Source organism: Stegodyphus dumicola, chromosome 4 (assembly GCF_044657685.1).
Source record: "Stegodyphus dumicola isolate Sdum_Otavi_A_Nest chromosome 4, ASM4465768v1".
NCBI classification, from domain to species: domain Eukaryota; kingdom Metazoa; phylum Arthropoda; class Arachnida; order Araneae; family Eresidae; genus Stegodyphus; species Stegodyphus dumicola.
Window position 1 is genome coordinate 115,102,560 of NC_140771.1, and position 12,972 is coordinate 115,115,531.

Below are 12,972 nucleotides of genomic sequence, written 5' to 3' on the forward strand. Positions count from 1 at the left end.
TCAGCTATAATAATTGTTTTTGCTAAACTGCAACAAAATCTCACCTTCTCACAGAACTATCACCCTATCAGTTTACTAAGCCATCTTTCTAAAGTTACTGAGAAAATTCTACTTTTCCACATCCAAAGAATTCACTCTTCTATGATTTTTTTCCCAGAAGAACAATTCAGTTTTTGCAATCCTCACAGCACTTGCCACCAACTTCTTAGAGTTATCAACATTATCATTGAAGGCTACAACTGCAAGCTTCCGACCGGTGCCATAGTCCTCGATATCGCGAAAGCCTTTGACAGGTTATGGCATCGCTGCCTTATTTACAAACTAATCACTCTCAATTTTTCAGATCATTTTATTAGCTTAATAGCCTTTTTTCTCCGCAACAGAACATTTAGAACAAAATCGGTACTGCTTACTCAACAACCAGAGTAATCAAAGCTGTTGTCCCACAAGGATCGGCACTTTCGCCGTACTTTTTTAATATTTATACACAAGACATCCCTAAAGACCCTTCTGTTCATCTTGCACTCTTTGCCGATGACACCGCCATACTTACTAAAGACTGCACAGCCATCGCCGTAAGAAACCAACTCCAAAACTATCTCAAAAACTGGGAAAATGGCTCACCCTTTGGAGCATTAAAATTAACACTGATAAAACCAAGGCAATAATTTTCCGTAAGGGAAACGTAAAATACTTTCCTCCATCCCCTGAAATATTTGACGAAGAAATATTAATGAAACCAAACACCTTGGAGTCACCCTAGATTAAAAACTTACCTTCAGAACACACTTCTGCTCCGTAGCACAAAATTTTAAATCACCACAGCTACTATGCGACCTCTTCTTGGTAGCAGGAGCAACTTATCTACTAAAAACAAATCAATTTTATATTGTTCCATACTTCGCCCAGCCCTCCTTTATGCAGCTCCGATCTGGGGACATGCAACTAAAACCAATATTAAACAATTACAAATTCTGCAAAATAAAATTTTACGAGAAACTATCAATTCTCCTTGGTATATTTCAAACACCCACATCAGACCTTCAAATCAAACTTATTCAAGAGTATATTAACGATTAGCATTCAACTTCTTTCATTCAGTACAAACCCACTGTAACAGACTTATTAACACTCTCCGACACTCCCCACATCCCGGTGAAAATCATCGGTATCCTCGTGACATCCTACCCACATAAGAATTATAACCTTAATTGACTCATTCACGCTAAACTGACTCTGCGGTTTGTCACTCGCTGCTACATCTTGTAACGACACTGAGCTCATCTCCCTTTCGCCGCCGCTAGAGCGGACCTGACTCTCTTCTTCCTCCTGCCACACCTCCTACTACCCTTCTCCTCTTTCTTTTCCTTCCAGATTGTTATCAAAAGTCGAGTAAAAGATGTTTCTACATCTTTGACACTCGAGAATAAAATACGATCTGTAGATGGACAAAATAAGACTAACGTATAAGTCAAGCGGCCATAATCAGTCGACGAATAAGGTGAGTTTCTGATGGAAGGTCCAAATCACTGAACTGAAGAGTCTAGTATGAGTAAAAAATGTTAAGGATGGAGAATGTCAGATGGATATATGTATGTGTTTTTCTCTGGGAAATGGAGAACATCTAAGACAGCTGATGCAGTTGTTAGGATAAGTGAGAATGGAATAGAAGAAATTTCTAGCAAGTTTTTAATATAATTTTGAACTGTGTCTACCTTCAGATCACGGTGGATATACGAATATGGAATCAACCATTGCGCGTTGATAATCTCTCTGAGTGCTTTTTTTGAAGAATGGATGTGTTAAAGGTGAATTTGGCAGCGTGCCCCCAGACAGAACTGGAATAGAATACTGCTGGTCAAAGTACAGATTTATGTAAAGGTCCGTTTGCACGTAGCGATTTCCTCGGCCGACTTAGGGTTCTAGTCTGGACACCAGTCGAGATCGGTACCAAACAGTGGAACGAATGCGGTTCACCCAATCGCCGAAAGGTGATTTCAATGAAAATAGGACCCGGTCCACACCAACCACAAACGAGGGTAGCCAGAGGCCCGACCGCGCCCCAAACAACATCCGATCAGCGTAAAACCGCTGAACATTGGTAGTTCGGTCAGAGGTTCGAATCCCACGAACGGGCTGGCTGCATGGGCGTTATAACCAATATATCTGTCATTACCAACATATCTATGGTAACTTCCAGAAGCATAAAAGTTTAAGACACAAAAAACCTGTTTTAAATAAAATAGATACCTACATATATAAATGACTGTTTTATAAATATATTAACATATATATACAGTGAAAGAAATTGCAGTACAATCGGTCACAAAAGTATTCGAACACCGGTACCCTATCAGAAAATGACAAGATGGCGTTTTTTTTCTCTTTCTCTCTGTGTGTCGTGTTATTCCATCCTAGGTTTTCTTCTCCCCCCCATCTTGGAAAAAACTGGAAAAAATTGGTTACGATCTCTTTTTGAATGGGGAGATGCCATTTTGAGAAAAAGCTGACGACCCTATCTTGGAGAATGAACATGACCGCTCTACACACCCTTTTACTCTCTCTCTCTCTCTCTCTTTGAATTGGGAAGCCATTTTGGGAAAAAGCAGACAACCCTATCTTGGAGAATGGAAATGAACGCCTCTCCCTCTCTCTTTGAAATGGGAAGCCATTTTGGGACCCTCTATTCTTGGGGAGGGAGAAAACTGAAGTCTGCATTTCGCTGTCTCTGAATGCGGAAAGCCCTTTTGGGAAAAGCGGACCCTCTTCTTCTGATCTTGGAGAACTGGAAATGAACGCTCTACACGATCTTTCTTTGAATTCAGAAGGTATTTTGGGACCTTCTAATGTTGGAAAACTGAAATGAACGCTCTACACCTTCTCTCTCTCTCTCTCTCTCTCTGTCTCTCTCTCTCTCTTTCTCTGAAATGGGTAGCCATTTGAAAACTCCCTAACTTTGGAAAAAAACAGAAATGAACGCTCTACACCATCTCTCTTTGAAAATGGGGGGTGTCATTTTGAGACCTCCCTCCCCTAAACTTGGAAAAAAAACTAAAATGAACGCTCTACACTTTCTCTCTTTGGACATGGGTAGCCCTTTGGGGACCCTCTCCTCTTGGTAGAAAAAAAAAGAACTGAAGTGAAGGCTCTACACAATCTCTCTTGGAATGGGATCCATATTTCGGGAAACGTGGATCACCCCATGCTGGAAAACTGAAGTGAACCACCAAGATTGGACTCTATATAATATTTTTTTAAAAATTGACATCATGACCCTCCTCCAATTTGTTATTAAAAAAATTGTTTTTTTTTTGTTTTGGTTTTTATCCCATTTCCGATGTGATTTCAGAAATGCAATTCCATAACAGCTCAATTTCATTCGAATTTAAATGATCTAAACAGTCTTTGACCCACCCATCCGTATGATTATTTTCTTCTCCTTCCTGTTGCACCAAATTTTGTAAGTCCATATAATCATTCCATACGGGAAGGGCTGGATCCTCACAAGGCTGTCTTGAAACACTTGGAGTTTCTTTGGGATGAGTGGAGGGATCTAGGATGTCTGAACCCGGCTGCGATTCTACCTCCATGATTTCTGGACCCGTTGGAACTTGTTTACCCGGCTGAAATTCTACCTCCATGATTTCTGGACCCGTTGGAACTTGTTTACCCGGCTGTGATTCTGCCTCTACGATGTCGGGACTTTTTGAAGCTTGTGGACCCGTCTGACATTCTACCTCTACGATGTCGGGACAGGTTGGAGGAGAAGAAGAAGAAGAAGAAGAGGATACTAGAAGAAGTTCTGTCTGTGAGGAGTCCGAAAGAGGTTGCCTGTTTGAACAAGTCGGGGAAGAAGAAGAAGAAGAAGCTTCTGAATTCTGAAGCGGATCTTGCACGCCAGGTAGGTTCCGGTAAGTCGACCGTTTTTTAAGAGGTAATTTTTTTTCTTCCTCCTCATCTTCAATTGTGATGACTTCAATTTCATTCCGTTGCCGGGTCGATTTTGTTTCGGGCCATGACGACGGTTTGGTCCAGCTCCTCTTATCATCTAACGAAGGGATGGGTAAAGGTGGCGGAGGGTTTTCTTCTTCTTTTTCTTGAAACATCATCGGCGATTGGAAAGAAATCTCCTCTTTCAATTGTTTCCAAAGCGAGTACGAGCACCGATCGACGAGAAAGAGACTCTTCTGGGTCGTGACGATGAGATATTGCGTTTTCGGGGGAACGACATAGTTTTGAAAAGGTCTTAGAATATATTTCTTATATTTCATCCTGTCGCTGACTTTAAAACTTCTTTCCTTCAGATTGGGGGACGATGATTCGTAATAGGCGAGAGGAGCGGCTGTGGTTTGAACAATATGAACTTCGTCCTCAGCCGTCGTTCTCACTCCAAACGTAAAATATCGTTTCGTGAGAAAAATATTCTTCCACCGAAAACTCGTGCGCGGATCTGTATATCGCCGGTCTGTTTGAATGGGCCGTCTCAAAGCTCGATCCATCCGATTCCAAGAGAAGGGAGATTCATCTTTCGTTTGTTGCGATTCGAATAAATTTCTGTATATATTCTGAACGAGCAGGTTGGAGGATTCGACATCTTGGTTGAAAGAAACGATCGCTTGATGAGGTGGTAAATGCGGAATAAATGTCGCACAATGACACGCCAAAAACATTTTCAAGTTGGAGATTTGCTTTAGCGTCTTCAAATCCTCCCCGTTCGAAATCCGTTGAGTTGGAAAAACGTCTAATAGCGACATGGCTCCCAATGGAAAAGAAATGATCTCGCCCAGTACTCTCGTCTTTTTATATATCTATATAGACACACACAGACACACATAGAGGCTCTATGACGTCCGTTTTATTTGTTTTTTTTTTGTTTCTCTCTCTCTTCTTTCCAAGAAATCTTATCTCCATGACCTCTTTTTCTTTTCTTAAAAAGATGAATGTGTGTGGGAATGAGGAAGTGAAAGTAATAATTTAATAAACAAAAAATTATTCAACCATGACCTTTTTTTTTTTTTTTTTTGTTTCAAAGTCACCATGTAGAAAACGAATCTGCCACAATCATCATCATCATCATCATAATAATAATAATAATAATATACCCCCTTCTCAACAACAGAATCCTACAACATTTGCAGATAAATGCATTCAAACCAATCCCTTTATAGTAACCCTTTTGATTGGAGAACCCGTGCATTAGCCTCGAAAAATAAAATGAGATTCTAGACTGTTTCTATGACCAGAATGTTAAGCCAATAGATAGGTCTAGCTCAGAATTTTTCTTTTTAAAAGAAAATAAATAAATAATCCAAAGACTATTCGTAAATATAAATGGTAAAGTCTCGAGTCGGCTGGAAAAAATTTTCAGAGCTAAGAAAAATTCACCAACTCAAAAAAAAAAAAAAAAAAAAAAAAAAAAAAACTTTTTGTTAATTTTTATCATGTCTTAGACATGATAAAAATTAACGACCCTCTTCCCTTTTCGTCTGGGAATGTTGTCTCACTCTTTTGAAAAACAAATCGTGATTCATTCATGGAATGATTGCCATTAGAGAAAGGGTGAGACATCCTTCCCAGACAAAAAGGGAGGGTCATTAATTTTTATCATGTCTAAAGACATGATAAAAATTAACCAAAAGTTTTTTTTTTTTTTTTTTTTTTTTTTTTTTTTCAGCTCTGAGAAATTTTTTTTCTCCCAGCCGATTTGAGACTTTACCATTTTATTAAGAATGATTTCTCCCTGATCTATTATTTCAAAATTCCAAGATTCGCTTCAGAACCATCTGTGCTGTTGAAGAAGTAACATGATATATGTATTTTTTTTTAATGAGTTCTGTCAAGATTGAATTGTGCAGGATCGACCTTGCGAATTTCTTCTCTGTGTCTTTAAATAATAATGATACCGAACCGCTTTTTGCAGAGCGCAATGGAAAAAAACCTTTTGTATGGTTAGGACAATTCATGTGTTCGATCCCATTGTATTTGAGAATCTCTTGCGTCGATCCCGAAATGCAATAAATGGATCTTTGCAACCATTTCTCTAAAAACCGCCGTTTCATTTCTCCTCGCACCCAAATCATGGAAAAAGGTTCCGTCAACATCGTTAACACCCATGGAAAATAACTGTTTGGAATTTCTCCTTCGTACCACGACAAGCCGTGATAATAATCACTCGCCCACACAGCGGTTCGTTTTTCTTTCTCGGTGAGCATTTGCCATGGAAACGGGGGTTTAAAAACAAATACCCCTCGAGAAGTACCGTCCAATGTGACGTAAGCCAATTCTTTCACAATAAAGGCTCCTTGAGAATCGTAGAAACCTTCAAAGTCGAGCACGAGTTCCATGTTTTTTATTTCTTTTTCTTTCCAAGGTGACCTTTATTATTATTATGATGGATGTGTATTGAGATACGCACGATATTATTCAAAAAAACAAATATATATATACGAATGTGACCTTTCCCAGAATTCATACGACCTGTCACGTGCAACCTTCTCTCTCTCTCTCTCTCTATAAAAGAGGAGACGGCGAGAGAACGCTATCCATTTTTTCCTTCAGGACACACAGCGAGAGAGAGAGAATTTTGTTTTCTTTTTTTCCTCAATTGAAGAAGATGGACATTTTGAGTACCAAACCTCTCAAAGATTCCTACATTGTTCTGGACATGGAATACTTTCACTGTTATGATCCAAAGACGGGAGATATATGTTTCATCTTGAAAGAACTGGGCTACATCACTTGCGATTTAACCTTATGCGGATCCATGATTTTTCTCCCTCCTGTCCATTACGATGACTTATCGTCCCGCAATCAAGCTGTGGTCAACCAGACTGCAAATAACCGACACGGCCTGCAATGGACCGAGGGTCGTCTTTCCTACGATCATCTTCCTACAATCCTGAAAATACTGACCGAAAATGTGGAGGTAATCTACGTCAATGGATACGATAAAGCCGAATTTTTCAGCAAGCTCTGCCAGCGATCCGTTTATGAGTTTTACATCCCAGGGAAAACCGAGTGGCGGAACAAGTCGAAATGCACGCGACACCAATATTTCCAAAAGATGATTCATTGTGCCGAGAACAAGGTGAGAAATTTTCGATACCATTTGATGGAGGGTAGTTACGTTTTCCGGAAATTACATTGTTACCCCTTCGAGAGCAAAGCTGTCGAAGACGAAGAGGAGGCGGAAGAATCTCCCCAGGAGAACTCGTGCGACGATGAGGAGGAGGAGGATGAACTTTCTAATAATAATAATAAATGTCTAAGTTGGGATGCTTTAGAGACCCAAGAATATTGGTCTCAACCCTTATCTCACCTAGACCTGAAAGAGGATCCTCAAGTGTACTCTTTGTGGTCCTCTTCTAAAATTTGGTCTTGGAGAGAACCCTTGAATGTTCATGAATGAAATGGTATGTAAATCCCTAGAGAAAAAAAAATAGAAAAAAAAAGTTCCTTTTTCTTGTAATATGTTGATTTCTTTCCAATCCCATTTCTTTTCTGTAACTCCAGCCCAATCGACGAGAAGAAGACGAATTTTCCAAGTTACACAAGACGAATCTTCCAAGTTACACAAGACGTAGAAAGATTTCACAAGGATTTATAAATCACACTCTCCCACATGATATATGTATAGAGAGAAAAAGATCCTCTGTTCTCTAGCCAATACGTCAAGACTTCCCTAAACTAAGAGAGACCATGAGTACCGAGGAAACCTTAGCAGAGCAAGTGGAAAGACTTTCAAAGAGATTAGAAGAGTTAAGACGGGATAGATTTACAGTTCCGCCGACTAAAGAGGAAACTATCATCGATTTCAACAAACCGCTGTACTTTCATCCCCTACCCCAAAGAATGAGACGAGTGGACTCGCCGTGGAACAGTTCCAATGAGAAACAAAATGTCACTTATTTGAATAGCCAATTTCAACACATGAATATTTCATAAGTATTTTTTTCCCTAAAGCGTAGGGAGATCGGATCAGTAGTTTTTCCCTTTTCATCGTCGAAAAAGATTGGGAGGAAAAATCTTTCTCAGCTCTCTCAGAAAAATTTTTCTGCCTTTAAAAAAAAAAAAAAAAAAACTTTTTGTTAATTTTTATCATGTCTTAGACATGATAAAAATTAACTCTACCCCCCTTTTGTCTGGGAATGTTGTCTCACACTTTCTAAAAATAGAACATCACTCCTCTTTTCTTAAAGAATAGAATTCCAAGAATGGGATCCGGTCTATTTTTAGAAACGGTGAGACCCTATTCCCAGACAAAAGGCGGGTAGAGTTAATTTTTATCATGTCTAAAGTTCAGGGTCCATCCATCTTCTTATGTGAAACGGTGACCCTGACAAGATCGAGATAAACAAGTCCTGTGAGTTGTTTTGTAATCTTGACGCAATCCAAGAAAGACTTTTTATTATTTTTTTTGAAATAGGCGGGGGGTGGGGAGAGAAAATGTTCTCACGACCCTCAGATATCTTTTCATAAATATATTTTTTATTAAAGTGTTTCTTTCATTCCGATCCTTTTAAGAGGTTGGAATGACCCTGACATTTAGATGGGGTCGCGATCCCGACAGATGTCGCGCGAGTATAAAAGTGTGTGTCCTCCGCGAGATTTCTTCATAGAACAGAAGAAGACGTGAACTGAGCTGGTAAGTCCCTTTGGTCCTATGAATATGGTTATCTATAAACTCGATTTGCTTCTTAGTTTTTTTTAATAATGATAATAATCATAACTTCATTTAAAAAGACCTTTGAAACTTCTTAACCCTTTGAAAAGAAAAATGTCTCTTTCAAGACGACGACTCTAAAACGTTTTATTGTTTTTCCCCCCCTTTCTAGATCTTCCCTGTTATACATATATACCTTTTCGATTCTATTTTTTGCTCCTGTTTGTGGAAGACATCACCGTATTCATCGCCATGGCGTGTTCAGAAAACTTTATCGTGCTCGATCTAGAGGGTTTCCAGTCCTACAACCACAAGCAGGGTGAATTTACCTACGTTTTAAAAGAATTGGGCTATGCGACAAAAGATTTTTTGACCGTGGGATCGTTGACGTTTACTCCTCCTCACCCCTTCCACCAACTGAGTGAAAAAAACCAAAAGACAAATGCCTGGCTGACAAGAAACCGGCACGGACTAACGAGGGTCATATTCCCTACAACCATTTAGGACGCATTCTCCAATCGCTCACTCACAGCTTCTCCACGATTTATGTGGTGGGATGCCAGAAAGCTAAATTCTTTGCTAAAGCCTTGGATTATCAAAAACCCGTGACGGAAATTTATGTGCCAGATGGAATCATTTGGAAGTATCGGGAAAAATGTGCCCGACATCATCAAAGGATGAAATATTTCCATTGTGCCGAAAACAAAGTGCGCAACTATCGATGGCATATTATGGAAGGAGATTTTCATATCAATCACGTCTATCCAGACGGAACGGAGAAAGAGGAGAGGATTCAGGAGGAAGCAGACAATCCTCTGCAAGCTTTTGATAAGGCCTACGATCAGTTAGAGAAGGATCCGTCCCCAAAAGCGTACGATAACCTCATCCAGAAATGGGATAATCTGTCCTGTTTCCAAGTGATGGAACATCCGGATGAGCATACGCCATTAAACTTGATGGGCTCTTCTACTTCTTCTTCTTTGTCGTCAACTTCCTCCAATAACTCGAGGAAGACGGAGGGTTGGGGAGACATACCTGAAAATATTCCCCATTACGATCCAGCAGCCTGTTGGGACGAACCTTCCAAAGAATCTCATGAGACCCCCAAAATATCTTCAGAGGATCCAAAGACAAAATCCACTGAGTGTTGGGACGATGAACGGACGACTCATGCTCCAAAATCCACTAAGACTATATCCACTGAGTGTTGGGACAATGAACGGACGACCCATGCTCCAAAATCCACTGAGACTATGTCCACTGAGTGTTGGGACGATGAAACCGAAAAGACGACAGAGAATTGGGATGACCGTTCTCAAAAGTATTTGAATTGATATATACATAAACTCAGGAGAAAAAAATAAAGAAAAGATTTTTAGAAATAAGTAGGGAAAGGTTCTCCGCTTTCCCTATATTTATGGAAATGGACTGAGAAGAGAGAGAGAGAGAGACGAATCAGGAGACCAAAAAAAATGGGTCTTGGAAGGAATGAGTGCAAATGCATTCGATTCCTTCCGAGACCCATTTTTTTTGGGTCCCTCTCTCATCCAATCTTGGAAAAGAACTTTGTCCTATTTTTCTAGGTCCATTCAAAAAGAAATGAATCTATCCATAAATTTTCTTAAAAGAAAAAAAACAAAAAGATCCATTACCTCTTGACGGTCCAATATCGAGAATCTCGGAAAAAGTCATCCACTCTCTCCATCCAGTCAAGCTTCTCTGTAGAAAATCTAGTAGGTGCATCTGCATTCTTGAACACCCGGCAGTTATTATTGGACGCGAAACGTCGAATGCTGAAATAGTTAACAGTGAGCCCATTCTTAAAGAAACGGGGATGTTTTATTCATCCAGTCGAGTGCCGAAAAATTTCTGAGAGCCGAAGAAAAATTTCTCAAGCTGAAAAAAAAAAAAAAAAAAAAAAAAAAACTACCCCCCTTTTAGTCTGAAAATTGAACACATCAATTTTCAAATTTTCAGAGTAAAAGGGGGGGTAATTTATTTTTCAGAAACTTTTCCCAGCCGACTCGATGTGAATAAAACTTTACTGTTTGTTAAGAATGTTATTTAATGGATCGATTTCAACCTATTGAGTTTCACTTGAGTTCCGGCCGTGCTGTGGGCCCACCTGGATACAAGTTTTGCCCTTTTGGAATAGAATAAAACTTTACTGTTTTTTAAGAATTTTATTTAATGGATCGATTTCAACCTATCGAGTTTCGCTTGAGTTCCGGCCGTGCTGTGGGCCCACTTGGATACAAGTTTTCCCCTTTTGGAATAGAATTTCCGTCAAGGTAGGCAGGCTACTTTTCCTCTTTTTGCATTTTTCATATCATTTCATTTGTATTACAATATACTGAAAACGGGCGTTCGAACTGATTTCTAGGCTATTTCTATACAAATGGAGCTCGATCCAAGAAAGAAATGATGTCTTTTTTTTTATTTTCTGGACTGCCAATTTGTATTGGAATATACTGAAAACGGGTGTTTGAGTCGATTTTCAGTATATTTCAATACAAATAGAGCTCGATCCAAGAAAGAAATGATGTCTTTTTTTATTTTGTGGACTGCCAATTTTGTATTGGAATATATTGAAAACGGGTGTTTGTGTCGGTTTTCAGTATATTTCAATACAAATAGAGCTCGATCCAAGAAAGAAATGGTGTCTTTTTTTATTTAGTGGACTGCTAATTTGTATTGGAATATACTGAAAACGGGTGTTTGAGTCGGTTTTCAGTATATTTCAATACAAATAGAGCTCGATCCAAGAAAAAAATGATGTCTTTTTTTTATTTTGTGGACTGCCAATTTTGTATTGGAATATACTGAAAACGGGCGTTCACGTCGGTTTTCAGTATATTTCAATACAAATGGAGCTCGATCCAAGAATGAAATGATGTCTTTTTTTTATGTTGTGGACAACCAATTTTGTATTGGAATATACTGAAAACGGGCATTCACGTCGGTTTTCAGTATATTTCAATACAAATGGAGCTCGATCCAAGAAAAAAATGATGTCTTTTTTTTATGTTGTGGACAGCCAATTTTGTATTGGAATATACTGAAAACGGGCGTTCACGTTGGTTTTCAGTATATTACAATACAAGTGGAGCTGGATCCAAGAAAAAAATGATGTCTTTTTTTTATTTTGTGGACAGCCAATTTTGTATTGGAATATACTGAAAACGGGCGTTCACGTTGGTTTTCAGTATATTACAATACAAGTGGAGCTGGATCCAAGAAAAAAATGATGTCTTTTTTTATTTTGTGGACAGCCAATTTTGTATTGGAATATACTGAAAACGGGCATTCACGTCGGTTTTCAGTATATTTCAATACAAATGGAGCTCGATCCAAGAAAAAAATGATGTCTTTTTTTATGTTGTGGACAACCAATTTTGTATTGGAATATACTGAAAACGGGCATTCACGTTGGTTTTCAGTATATTACAATACAAGTGGAGCTGGATCCAAGAAAAAAATGATGTCTTTTTTTATTTTGTGGACAACCAATTTTGTATTGGAATATACTGAAAACGGGCGTTCACGTCGGTTTTCAGTATATTTCAATACAAATGGAGCTCCATCCAAGAAAAAAAATGATGTCTTTTTTTATGTTGTGGACTGCCCTATTTTGTATTGGAATATACTGAAAACGGGCGTTCACGTTGGTTTTCAGTATATTTCAATACAAATGGAGCTCCATCCAAGAAAAAAATGATGTCTTTTTTTTATGTTGTGGACTGCCCTATTTTGTATTGGAATATACTGAAAACGGGTGTTCGAGTCCTTTTTCCGACTATTTCTACACATATTCCACTATATTGAAATGACGTCATGGTTGAGTCCACACAGAGTCGTCCCCGGACAGAGTCGTCTCCGGACAAAGTCGTCCCCGGACAATTTTAATCTGAATTTGTATAGAGATATACTTAAAATGGGGTTGGAAAGTATAGAAAAGTGAAGAATCGAAAGTGAAAGTCAAAAAGCAAAATGGGATCGGCTGGGAAAAATTTCTGAGAGCCGAGAAAAAATTCTGAGTCAGAAAAAAAAGAAAAAATATATAATATATATATTCTATAATATATATTATATAATATATATTATAAATACTTTTTGTTAATTTTTATCATGTCTTCTAGACATGATAAAAATTAACTAATCCCTTTTGTCTAGGAATGTTGTCTCATCGTTTCTAAAAAATAGACCATGACTCATTCTTTCTAAAGAATAGAATTCCAAGAAAAGAATGGGTTCTGGTCTATTTTTAGAAACGGTGAGACAACATTCCCAGACAAAAGGGGGTACATTGA